At 50.1% G+C, this 13,404-nt stretch overlaps 1 long non-coding RNA gene across 1 annotated transcript in view; it reads right to left on the reverse strand.

Annotated features, from left to right (window-relative positions):
• LOC118970447 (uncharacterized) overlaps positions 1–11,924 on the reverse strand; it is a 37,470-nt gene extending 25,546 nt beyond the window's left edge. The window contains exons 1-2 of the long non-coding RNA XR_005058414.2: positions 9,758–11,924; positions 8,358–8,533 (exon numbers count right to left, since the gene is read on the reverse strand). This is a non-coding gene — a long non-coding RNA (uncharacterized lncRNA). The remainder of the gene's footprint in view (positions 1–8,357; positions 8,534–9,757) is intronic.
• Positions 11,925–13,404: the final 1,480 nt, after the last annotated feature.

The following is a 13,404-nucleotide window of genomic DNA, read 5'->3' on the forward strand; positions in this document are numbered from 1 at the left end:
TTCTGATCAAGCCTCTAGATCTGCCCTGTCAGTACAGTAGGCACTAACTAGTCACATGAAGCTATTTAATAATTAATTCAAATTAGAAGGAAGAATTCAGTTCCTCTGTCACACTAGCCACATATGTTGGATAGCACAGATATGATACACGACCATCATTGCAGAAAGTTCTACAGGACAGAGCTGGAGTAAAGAACCCACTAAATGACACCACGGGGCTGCTCTCTACAGAATCCAGACTGTAGGAAACTATGGGACAAACAAGAAATACGAGGAGGCAGGGAGGAGGGGAAACTGGAGATTAAAAGAGGTTTAAGAGACACGTCAGTCAAGCACAGCTGCCTGTCTGTAATTTAGTGCCTGGTTCAAACAAACTGTAAAAAGGTTATTACAAAAAGACAAGTCATTACATTGGAAATTTGAACCCTGACTTTGAGTGACTAGATACTGAGCTGCATGAAGGTGGTTTCTTTTTCCAGTGAAATAACAATACCTGTTACAGTTATAGTTATACAGTCGTAGTACTGTGATTATAGCTCTTTAAAAAAAGACTCCTCTTTTAAAGATACATACTGAAATACTTACAATTTTTTAAAAAGTGTCTGCTTTCTGAGAACTGATATAGAAAATTTCCAAGGTACAGTATTAGGTGAGTATTTCCAGGGGCAGAGCAGCCTGTTCAGTGCCCCCACGTGTATTAAAAAAGAAAGCGAGGTGGGGACAGGTAAGCCCTTGAGGCGCACACTCACAGGCTGGCTGTGTGACAGCTCCTGGGAGGGACCCAGCGGATCTGCTGGCTGGCAGGACTGGGAGTGGTACTGGTCACGAGTGCGCACTCTTTTGTTCTTTGTGTTTTTCTCCTTATATAAATATATTACCTTTCCCCAAATTACAAAAATTATATCCAGTCAGCCACCCAGCCAGCCATCCTACCAAGATTTACTGAACACCAGCTGCATCCCAAGCTCTGTTCTAGGCACTGAGGACACAGCAGAGAACAAAACAGAGAGATCCCTGCCTGCACAGGGCTGGTATTCTGGAAGGGGAGCCACTCAGGAAAACAAGGAAACGAATAAACATACAGTGGGGACACCGAGGCTCTGGGTCACAGCTGGCCTCAGACCACAGCGGCCATCGGGTCAGGTCCTCTGACACCCAGGCCGCAGCTCTCCCACCCCCTGCCACACCTCGGCTTAGGTGCCCCTTGCTCCAGGAGGCCCTCCAGACCACCTGGGCCCGGGCCCCTCGTGTGTCCCACTGCACTGACCCTGACACTGACGGGCCCCTTTCTGCTCTCCGTGCCTCCTGCCTTGTTCTCTCTGGCTGGGGTGAACCCGATGGCCCCTCACTGCCGGCGTGCGGGCATCTCCGAGGCTTCACGTTGCCGTGTGCAGTGAGGTCTCCCAAGATCAGGGAGGCTGTGGGCAGACCCAGACTGGGCCTGACATAGATCATTGATTCCAACCCGGGTTGCCCTGTCCTGTGAGCTTCAGTGGGAAAGGAGTGGTGTCCTCCCTCTTTGCCTGTCCTGCTGGTGCATAATAGGGGCCGTGAACGTAAACTGATCAGAAAAGGGCACATTTTGGACCCGGGCTTAGAAGCCGTGAAGCCCCACACACCGGGTAGGGAGCCTCTGCGATAACCACCTTTGCCCACTAGAGGGCACTGTGGGACAGAAACCCAGTCCGCTGAGACCCGCGCTGTGACCCTGCCAAGACCGCCCTTGGTGAGAGCTACCTCGTTGGTTTCTGACAGCGAATCCAGGACTTAGGTGCTGTTAGGACCCCCACTTAACCAACTAAGAAACCAAGGCTCAGCATTGTTGAAAGATTTGTCCCAAGTCACCACGTTAGAATGAGGCAGCATTTGCCCTCCGCTCCGACCCCAGGGCGCAGACTGCCGCCCACATGTCCCCCCTCCCCTCGCCATGCTGTCCGGCTCTGCCTTTCCTCCTGGGTCACTTCTAGATGGTTCCCTCAAGCCCAGTGAGATTTGCCCGTGCCTGCTCGGTGGTGGGGAGGTGTCTCCCCCACATGAGTTACTGCAGTGAGAGGCAGTAATGTGGGGGTGCCAGGGGGAGCTGGGGAAGGAACTGGGGCTGTGAGGCCAGCCGTGGACACGGCGCGGGAGATCCCAGGCCCCAGGGCTGGGCGTCCTTCTGCTCTGGCCCCTGGCAGAGCCGGCCCCCTGGGAGTCCGCCAGGCTTATTAATATCCTGCTGAATCAGGGGGCTCTTGAGTTTCAGCATCACAAGACTCAGAGGCTAGCATGGCAAGGGCATTCGTGAGTCCCCTGCACCCTCTTTCCCACCTGCACTGCCCACCTCAGGCTGAAAGTCCTGCAGGTCTGGGCTGCCGTGTGGCCTGGGGGCAAGTCACTTCACCTGGGCATGGAGCCAAGCACCTCCCCTCGGCCCCCCGGGTTGCAGTTCTGCTAAATGTCCTGGCACACAGGAGGGCTCGAGGAGAGCTGCTCTTCCAGAAAATGCTTTATGAGGGTGTGCTGCGGGCCCAGCCCTGTCCTGGTCACTGGGGGCAGCACATCCGCTTCTCCAGAGCCCATCGTCTGCCCACGAGGAGCCCTATTTGGTGGCTGCAGCTCACTGGGCTCAGCTAGGATCCAGAAAGAAGCTGGGCCGGTCGGCGAGCTCTTCTAGACACGTGCAGCTGGGCCTCGGGGACTCCGGTTCTGTGGGACGCACACTGAAGGGACGAGCACCAGACTTGGGACGGGGGCGGGGAGGGGTCCACGTCGGGGTGGCCATGGCAGCGGAGGGGCCCAGACAGTGAGGACAACATGAGGCAAACGCACCAAAATCCCAGCCTCTGCACCCCCTTGCTGCCCAGGCTCCGGGAGGCTCCCTGCGTCTCTCATGCACACCCTGGCGGCTGCTGCAGATGCCACACGGCCCTGCAAAGGCAGGTGACAGTAGGCGCAGTTCTTGTCCACCAGGCCCTTGGAATTCCCCCAGTCACGGTTTTAAAAACTACTCACTGAGGTCACATCCCAGCGAGATACACACGTCATGTCCTCAGGTCCTCACAGGATGTCTGCTCTTCCCCATTTACAGGTAAGGAAACAAGTTCCACGAGGCAGTCACCTGCCGCTCAGTCTGGCTGATTCCAGAGCCCTTGTTCTTAACCCTGATTGGAAACTCAGGCATTCGGCCTCTGCAGTCTTGGTTGAGTGATTTAATGGATAAAGAAGAGTTTCTTCCCCAGCAGATTCCTCCTTTCATACCCTGCCCCCTGCCCAGCATTGTCCATTCCCACACGGGGGTTATGTGCACAACGTGCCCTCAGCAGACGCTGCCCCCGGCCTGAAGGGCCTCGGCCCCAAAGGCCCTCTGGAGCCCCTATCAGTCAGCTGCACGTGTCTCAGTGAGGCCGAGACGGGCAGCCGGCCCCGGCTGGCCCCTCACGGGCTGCGTTATCAGGGGACACATTCCAACCTGGCAGGCTGTTCCTCCTGGAGCGGGGAGGGGAGATAAGGCCTGCCACTTTCCGGCCCCTCTTCAGAGTTTGGCCAAGTGGGGAGGGGGTGCTCCGAGGGCAGGAAGTGGGTTTTCACAACAGGAAGGCCCAGCAACCGGCTTGTTTCTTCATCCAGCCTGAGAAAACACCAGGGGCTGGGCAGGGGGCCTGGGGCCTAGAACCTGACCCTTCTCAAGGGTGACCCCTGCTGGGGTGGGAGGAGGCAGGGCCCCTCCGTTGGAGCCCAGAAGCCTCACGCTTGCCCTTGGGAGCCAGGATGGGGCTGGTGAAGAGGCCGCGATTTTAGCCAGAGGCTGGGTGCCTCCTTGGGGAGATCCTGAAGCACCACTTTCCTCACGTGGCCAGCCTGGCTGCACAGCACCTGTCTGCCCACCTCATGGAGTCTCACTTTTCTCACCCTTAAATTACAGATAATGGACGTCCTTACCTCTTAGGCTGGGAGGTAAAGATGTGGTGATGTGCATACACGGCTTAGTACAGAGCCTGGAACCGGGTAGGCACTGCTGAAGTCACTGTGGGCCACACACTGCTCATGTTTATCGGCACTAACACCCACCCCTCCACGTGGAAGAGCCCCTTCCATAGGCAGCAGCACTCCAGGAAGGAGATACGACGGGTTAACTCCCCTCGTGTGGATGAAGACACAGAGGCGCAGGTGAGGAGGTGACTCGCCCAGGCTCACACACTCCAGGTGTGGGCTCTCAGTTGCCATGGTTCCAGACCTCCAAACAAATTCACTTCTCACTTTGCCCATGTGGGGGACGTTTCATCATTGCAGAGGTCCCTGTACCCAGCCATGGCCAGGAAAATATGCAAGACAAGGTCTGGGCTGGGCAATGTCAAAGTCAGTGGCAGAAGGTCTATGCTTTGAGGAGGCCCAGCCCAGGCTCTGTCCACGTTTGCACAACCCGAAAGGGCCAGGCCCTGTCTCCAGCCTGTGGCAAGATCGGAATCAGCAGCCTGGGAGGTGAGGCAGGCTCAGCCACAGAACACGTGTCTCCTGAGGGTCTGGCAGCAAGGCAGGTGCAGGAAAGCTTTTGAAGGGAGGCATGAGAACTTGAGAAGCAAAGCAGGTGGCCATTCTGTGTGGTGGCAAAGAGTGGGTGACATGTCCCCAGCCCTTGAGTGTATCGTGAGTGAGCTCAGATTTCAGGGCTTGAGGGGGTCTCAGCCCTTGAATCACGACCTTAGGAGCTCTACCAGACACGCTTGCTCCAAGACAGCTGACCCTGGATGGGAAATACTCTTTGACGCATCAAAGATCTCATAAAAGGGCAAGATTCCAGGGAACCCCCCAGACAAAAGACAAGCGAATATGAGCGGGGTCCTCAGCAGCTGAGGAATGAAGCGTGGGTGGCCCCATGCTGGGGCACAGTGGAAGGAGCTGGGGCCAGGGCAGCAGGAGCTCCAGGGAGTGGAGACTGGTCAGCCCAGCAGGTGTGTGTGTGGGTGGGCGGGGTGCCCAGGCCAGTACCATCGGCAAGGGATGCAGGTGGAGGAGGGCTAGCTTGAGGGTCCAGCTTGGAGCCTGGAGTGGGCACCTGCCTAGTAGCAGAAGGAAAGCAAATCTCTGAAAGAAAGAGCCATGGCCAAATTAGGCCCCAGGACGCTCAGATTTGGACCAAGCCATGAGCTCGTAAGCAGAGATTAATGGCACACGCAGGCATTCACATTTGTTGCTGAACACGAACTGCAGACGTTTACTGTCTCCTGCTCTGCAGGAATCGCTAGAGACACTCAGAAGGCAGGACAGTGATCCGCAGAGGCGGCAGTCCTGAGAAGGAAGAGCAAATAAAGTTCCAACCACGCGGGTAAATTGGAACGAACACTGCATGACACGTGAGGGCTCCTGGGAGGATTAACGGAAGGCTCCCCTGACTTACTTGACAATCCACATGCACCAGGTGGCAGTGGCCTGAAGCTCAGGACCTTGTGTGGTATGGGAGGGAGACCAACGTTCCTAAGATTCAGGCTCTGCTAGCTAAATACACTCGCTAACATGTCGACGGGGATAAGTAAAGCAATCCAAACAGTTATGTGTTCCAAATTAGCAGAGAAAGTGAAAAGAAAAAACTACACACTCAGTTCAAAACAGGACAAGAGAGGAGAAAAAAGAAAGGAAAAAGTAGATCAAATACAAGATGCAAAAAAATATGATGATAGAAATGAGTCCAAGTATATCCACAATAATAATAAACATAAATGGACTAAACTCACCGGTTAAGATTCTTAGGTTGAATAGGGAAAAAAAATGCAGATTGACGAAGTTTAGAAGAGATCCACCAAAAACATAAGGATCTAGAAAAGTTAAAAATAAAAGGATGGAGATACACCTACACCTACACACACATACATATGAAGAGATATATTTTGATATCAGGCAAATTTGTCTTATCCATTAGGAGCACCATCAAGAATAGAGAGGGTCACTATATAATGAAAAAGGTTCAAATTTTCTAAAAGTCGTAATGAATTTAACTATATCTATTTACATCTAAATCTAAGTCCATCTATCATTCTGTCTGTTGCCTCAAAATACTTAAGGCAAAAACTAACAGAATCCTTCGGAGAAATGGACAAATTCACCATTGTGGTGAGAGACTTCAGCACACCTCTCAGGTACAGGTAGGCTGAGCACATCAAAAAAGTAAAATCAAATAAAAATAACTCGGCAATCTCTCTCACTTACCAACTTTACATCTCCCTGTATGGCCCCGGAAGATGACTGGTTAGCCAGAGACGGGTAAGATTCCTCAAGGGAGGAACAACCTAAGACAGGCACAGTCGCAGGGGGGCCATCAGGTGAGAAATTGGGGATCAGCAGAGGTGAGGCTCAGAACCTCACGCCCCCTGTTTTGAGAGAAATCTTCTGCATCCGTGGATGTCTTGCTGCCCTTGTCTAGCCTGGATTAATACTTAGTCCATAGGCACACACCTGATCATCTGATCATCTACATTTGCCCTCTTACAGCACCAAACTATGTTTTCTACCTTTATCTTGCATCTACCTACCACTTCAGCATTTTATTAAAAATAAAAATAATAATAATAATAAAGGGAGAAATGTGGGATCCACATATAAATCAAGTATAAAAATCAAACGAATATTCATATTTGACCTGATTGTTTGTAGGTCATAATGCATGATCAAAACCGAAAGTTTCTGTGATGACTGCCCTTGTACTGTTCACCATGTAAGAACTTATTCACTATGTAAGAATTCGTTCACCATGGAAGAACTTGTTTGTTATGCTTCAGAAGATTGGAGACTGACGAGAATTAGGCTTGAGATGGATTAATGATTGTGCATTAAGCATTGACCCCCCTATACAGAATTTTATTGTTGTTACAACCATTTGATCAATAAATATGAGAGATGCCCTCTCAAAAAAAAAAAAAAAAGAGCTCAGAGGTTTGTAAAAAGCCAACGTCTGTTGATTGTCTGCAATGCGCACACCTTTACACACATATTTTAATGCACTATCATTCTGTATATCTCAGACTGTACTTTTCACAACATAAACTTGGGGTTGTGATGGGCAGTTTCCTAAATGCATTGGCTTGTCTCACTGGCTCACTAATTCCCCAAACTCAGTAAATGAACATATGTCAACGGGAGTCAGGTTGGTGGAAATTAACCAGCTTCTGTGGCAGCTTGTTTTTATTCAGTGTGCTCATCTGCCTCTGGGAACCAGTGATTTAGAAATAAAAATTTACTATTTATCATTTATGAGACTGGAAATGTTACACATATGGAACTTCAGAAATAAATGGTCTGCTATTGGGCAAAAAAATAAATAAAAATAAAATAACTCAGCAAATACATAGAAGATTTTAACAGCTCAAAACACAAGATGGATTAGTTGACATATAGAGATTTCTGTATCTAAGTTTTAGAGAAGTTACTTTCTTTACATGTGGAACATTTGTGAAAATCAATCCAAATTCAGCCATAAATGTTTCAAAAATTTTAAAACATTCTTTCAAAAAAAAAACTCTCTCACCACAACACAATTCAGATATGTGTTCATAACGAAGTTTTATAAAAACTCTCTGTATTTGGAAACGGAATAAAAAACATCTAAATGAGTGAATACCACCACAATTTTGTTAATAAATTTGAAAACTTAGATGAAAATGGTCAAACACATATAAAAATATACCTTACCAAAAGAGACCCAAGTAAAACACTTGAATGTAACTAGTAAAAAGTATTAGAGAATTAAATATTCTTTTAAGTATTGAGTTAAAGAACATAACAATGACAGAAAACACCAGATTAGAAGATTTACAAGTGAATTCCACCAAAATGTTAAGAAATAGATCCTTTTAGTATTACACCAACTATTCCAGAGATCTGAGAAGGACGGATTCACTCTGCAAAGCCAGGATCACCTGCGTGAGTCTAAACCAGCCAAGACTAATGCAAGAGGAAAATTGTAGGCACATTTCACTCATGAATATAAAGGTAAAAACATGCAACTAATATAACTAAAACATTAGCGGAATACTAGAGTGCCTGAAAAAGTGTAATATACATGATGGAATTAGCTATATCCTAAGATTGCAAGGGGTGTTTTGGTACTAGAAAAATCTACCCGTGTCATTTAACACATTAGCCTAGACTTGGAGACGGAGGCAGGAGGGTGACCTGGCTCCCCCCGTTTCCGGGGATGGGTGTTGTGGGGTGAGGAGCAGTTGGCTCCGTGAATCTGCTCAGCCCACCCTGGTTAAAGTGCACGCACTTCATTTCCAGGACCATTTTCTGAATGCCTATTGTCCGTGCCCGACTCTGTCAGTTACAAGTAACAGAGCTCAGCACCAACCCGAGGCAGCCGAGAGGAGACTCATCCGCTCACCCACCTGAGACATGCGGGAGTGGAGTCGGAGGACTGAACCCCAGAGCAGATTTTCAGAACAATCCCACTTCTCCCATCTTAGAGGTGCCGACGCCGGCGCTGCAAGCAGTCAAGAAAGGCTCTGATGGGAAGCTGGCGTTGCAGCCCAGTCCTGCTGACCAAGCCCACGTGCAGACCCATCTGCTGGAGGAAACACAGGGAATTAATAGCTCAATGACTGGCAGGAGCACGTCTTGCATGAAAATAATAAGTAGAAGCCAGTTTTGGGGGGTGAGACTCCCTCCTCCTCACCCACAGTGAAATGGTAGAGTTAGGCACTTGGGCCTCCCTGAACATGGGGTGGCAACTCTCGGGACTCTTGCCAGAGGCTCGGCGGCATGAGCCCTGCCCCGGATGCACACCACTGGCGGTCCAGCTGAGGGTCCTGGAGGTCAGGGTTGGTGGGTCTCACTTTTGACTGCACTGGAATCACCTGGGGAGCTTGACAGACTCACCCTGTGGAGACCACACCCCAGACCAATTACAGCCGCACCTCTGCAGGTGGGACCTGACCCTCCTTCTGGTCTGCTTATTCTCCACACTCCTCTGAGAGAGGCCACCTGCTGCCAGGGCCCTTCCACTTCAGTGCGGCAGCTTGGTCTCCTCCTCAGCGTGGCAGGCTGCCGACCGCACAGGTGAGGCCTGCTCAGCAGGCCTCAGGTTCCTTAGCAAGAGAAAGGCTGGGACAGGGGCAGGCAGCCCACGAGGAGCAAATGCAAGCATTTCACAAGCTGACGAGGAAACGTTGGGTCTTTGTGTGAATTTGCAAGGCCTGTCGTCACCACATGCCACTGACTAGGCGTCTTAAACAACAGAAAGTTATTAGTTTCTCACAGATCTGGAGGCTGGATGCCCAAGATCAAGGTGTGGGCAGGTGTGGTTTCTCTTTTTCTCTGAGAGCCCTGGTGCCTCTCTTATAAGGACACCAGTCATACTAGATTTAGGCCCACCCTAAAGATCTCATTTTAACTTAATCACATCTTTAAAGGCTCCGTCTCCAAATACAGTCCCATTCTGAGGTCCTGGGGTTAGGGCTTCAAATACGCATTTGGTGTGGGGTACAGTTCAGCCCCTAATAGTCTTAGCACACTGTCTTGCCTGAGGGGATTGCCCCCTGGGCAGGTTTACTCTGAATTCGGTGAGACTGAATAACAACGCAACATTAGGGATAAAAGGGTTCATACCAAGCTTTATTCTTCCCGTGGTAGGTCGAGTGCAGGAATCATGTCTGCCTCTGGACCCTTCATGATCCCTCTCCAGCTCTGCCTCCAAGCAGAGCGCTGGGCAGAGCTCTTTATATAGTAACACAGACAATAATGGCTCATGATGGGTGTGGAAGCAGCAGCCCAGCAGTAGGCTACTTACATCATCGAGTGGTTCAGGGTCAGGTGAGGATCCTGGCCATGGGAACTTCTGTTTTCCCCACACCCTTCATCCTGCTAGAGAAAGGGTAAGTTAGTGAAACGTCTGGTGATCCATTTGGTAATAACTCACCAAAACCTTTTAAAAATCATCTATCTTCAACAAAATAAAACAAAACAAAAATCCTTTTAGAAACATATACACACTCTCTCTCTCCTTGGTATGCATGTTCCACTGCCAGGAATTCAATACAACAAAATAATGCCAAGAGTCACAGACAAGGGTTATAACTGCATTCCTCATAGTCACAGAAAAACTGGGAGCCAGGCCTCAACAACCACTAGGACGGCTATAATGAGAAAACAGATAATAAATGTGGATGAGGATGTGGAGAAATTGGGAGCCTCATACACTGCTGGCAGGAACGTAAAATGTGCCACTGTGGTAGAAAAGTTTGCAGTTCTTCCCAGAGTCACACAGAGAATTGCCAGGGACCTAGCAATTCTACTTCAAGGCATGTGTCCAAAAGGACCGAGGACAAGTCCTCAGCAAAACACCATCCATGAATGCTCAGGGCAGTGCCATCACCACAGCCAAATGGTGCAAATAACCAGATGCTCATCAAAGGATGATGGATAAACAAATGTGTTCTGCCCACACAGTGCGGTCTTACACTGCCGTAAAGAGGCATGACACATCCTACAACGGGATGGACCCTGAAGACATGAAAAGGAGAGAAGCAGACGCAAAAAGTCACATATCGTATGGTTCCTTTTCTATGAAATGTTCAGAACAAGCACATCCATAGACACAGAAAGCAGACAGGTGGTTCCAGGAACTGGGAGGGAGGGAGGACCGTCTCTGTAGTAGGTGTGGGGTTTTATTTTGGAAGGATGCAAATGTTTTAGAATTAGAGGTGGTGGTCACACAGTCTTGTGAAGATGCTAAATACCCCCGAAACTGCACAGTTTAAATGGGTTGATTTTCTGTTATGTGAATTTCGCCTCAGTTATAGACAAAAACCACTGGTTGTACATGGCTTAAATCTGTATTTAAAAAAGGGTCTTCCATACAGGAGGTCCCCTTGAAGCTGATCTAAGTTAAGATGTAGATGTTTAATTAGTGATGGACGAAGATGGTCACAAGGTATCAGTAAATGAAAAAAGCAGGCCACAAAACTACAGTGTAGGATTGCTTTTTGGTCAACATACATGTACATGTTCATGACTGCAGAGAAAAGCACCCGAAAGAAAGAACCAAAAAATGTTCACTTTTGATTTTCTGCTATGTGCTAATTTTTAACTAAATGAAAATACATTCTTACATAACCCAAACCACGATAACCCAGGAAGTGGATACTTTCCTAAGGAAATTCACCCTGTTTCTTGTGAGGCTCTCAGGAGGCCTGTCTCACAGCTGGCGCGGGGTGTGGGGCTAGGATCCTCTGCCCTGGGCAGGCTGCGGCAGAGGCTGCCCTGCTTGCACGGGGAGGGGCGGGTCTGCCTCGCCCCCACCGGGACCCCCTCTCTCTGGGCTGAGGTCCTTCTAACATCTTGCTTGTCACTGTCCCTCTACAGACCCTTCTAGCTGACCGACTGAAGTGGGGGACTCAGGATTCCAAGACGCCTTTGCCCTGATTTGTTTCCCACCAGTGGAAGCAGCACCGGATGGAGAAGAGGCCAAGCTGGGCCTCAGGGGGCTCAGAGTGCATCTCTGACTCCAGCTGGACTCAGGGTGGGGTTCCCAGGGCTTGGCTGCTTCTGCAGACCTCGCAGCCGGGCTGCTGGCGAGAGCAGCTTTCTCAGGGTCCCAGCAAGCCCTGCGCTGCAGCCGCAAGCCCTTCCCTTCCCCACAGCCAGCCTGGTCCTGGGTCAGGGTGTTAACCTCTGGACCTGGGGGCCAGGGCTGCGCCGCAGCCAGGGGAGAAGCTGTGCGTCTAATTAGCATAGCAGAGGGAGAGAAGGTGTTGGAAATTCTCCAAGGAGGTGGCATGTCTTGGGCTAGGCCTGAGCCTCCAGTGTCTTCATGAATGTGTGTGTGCAAATGTACCTATATTAGGATTGCCAGATAAAATACAGGACACCGAGTTAAATTAGAATTTCAGAAAAACTAAACAAGCGTGTTTAGCACATGTAGCATCTTGTATTTTTATTTGCTAGATCTGGCAAGCCTGAGACATGTAAATATGGGCATGCAAGAGAATTGCAAGAGCACATGTATGTGTGTATAAACATGTGATGCCAGGTGTATACATACACACCTGGGTGCGTGTACACCAGAATGCAAGTGGAGAGGCTGCACTGTGTATGTGAGTCAGAGCACATTTGTACACCAGTTTATGTGATGTATATGTAAATGGTCATACTCATGCACATACACATGTATGTATTCCCATGTTCAAATCTACGTGTATGCATATCAAAGCACATGTAGTGTTAGATATGGAAGTGTCTATGTGCATGTTCCAGAACATTAACGCTGGAAGGAAGCTTAGAGTTCCTGTATATAGTTTTACATGTGAGGGAACTGAGACCAGCCAGCCAGCCAAGACTGCGTGCGCATCCATGGGTGTGTCTGCACATGCTGTGGGGCCCAGGGAGGGCACGCTGAGCTCCCACCTCGTGCCCTGCCAGCTCTCTTATTATGGAACCCATTTCACACATGGGGGAAATCAGGTGGAGCGTGGCCAGGGCACCAGCCTGCACTGAGACACGTGTGCTCACACATGGGTTACATAAACGCTGTGGGCCAAAGTGGTGGCCAGATGTTCCATTTCTTTCTGGAGCCAGATAGTGGCTGATCTGGGAGATTGAGTGTCTTTCTAGTGCCCACCAATACCTTCGCCTGCCCTTTCTGGAGTTTCCCCTGGCAGGGAAGGGGCTGGGGACATGAGAGCTTCTTTCTAGACAAGTCGCCTCGGCTGGGAAGTGGCTCCCCACTGGGCAGGGTCTCGGGAAGCTGCGATGGTATCTCCAGAGATGCCAGTGCCCCCAGGAAGCTCCTTGCACAGGGCTCTTCCCAGAAGCAGGGTGGCCGGGGCGGCAGCATGGTGCAAGCCCAGTCCCAGAGCAGCATCCACGCTGCAGATCTGCCCCCCCAGGTGCACCTGGCCAGTGTCCCAGTCTCCCTGAACCTTGCTCTTCCCGTGCTGACAGGTGACAAGTGACTTGATGCAGCCACAGAGCAAGTCTCCCAGGGTAGCCATAACAAAGTGCCACAGGCCAGTGGGCTTAAACCACGGAAACATGTTTCTCACAGTTCTGGCGGCAGGAAGTGGAGATCAGGGCCTTTCTCCTTGGCCTGCGGACACCGTCTTCTCCCTGTGTCTTCATGGGGTCTTCCCTCTGTGTGTCTATGTCCAAACATCCCTCTTGTAGGGACACCTGCCCTACTGGATTAGGGCCCCCAGATGACCTCGTTTTACCTTAAACCTCTTTAAAGGCCCCATCTTCGCAGAGTCACACTGAGGTCCTGGGGGCTAGGACCTGAGCACCTGAATGTGCAGGGGGCGGGGTGCGACTCAGCCTCTAACAGCCATGATGCTGTGTCCTGGGGGGAGGTTCTCCCACCAGCTCCACCACCACCAGGCATTAACTACTGGGCCCTTCAGAACCCTAACTTTCTGCTCTTTATTTTGGCAAATGAAGACA

This window comes from Manis javanica, chromosome 2 (genome assembly GCF_040802235.1).
Source record: "Manis javanica isolate MJ-LG chromosome 2, MJ_LKY, whole genome shotgun sequence".
Lineage (NCBI taxonomy): Eukaryota > Metazoa > Chordata > Mammalia > Pholidota > Manidae > Manis > Manis javanica.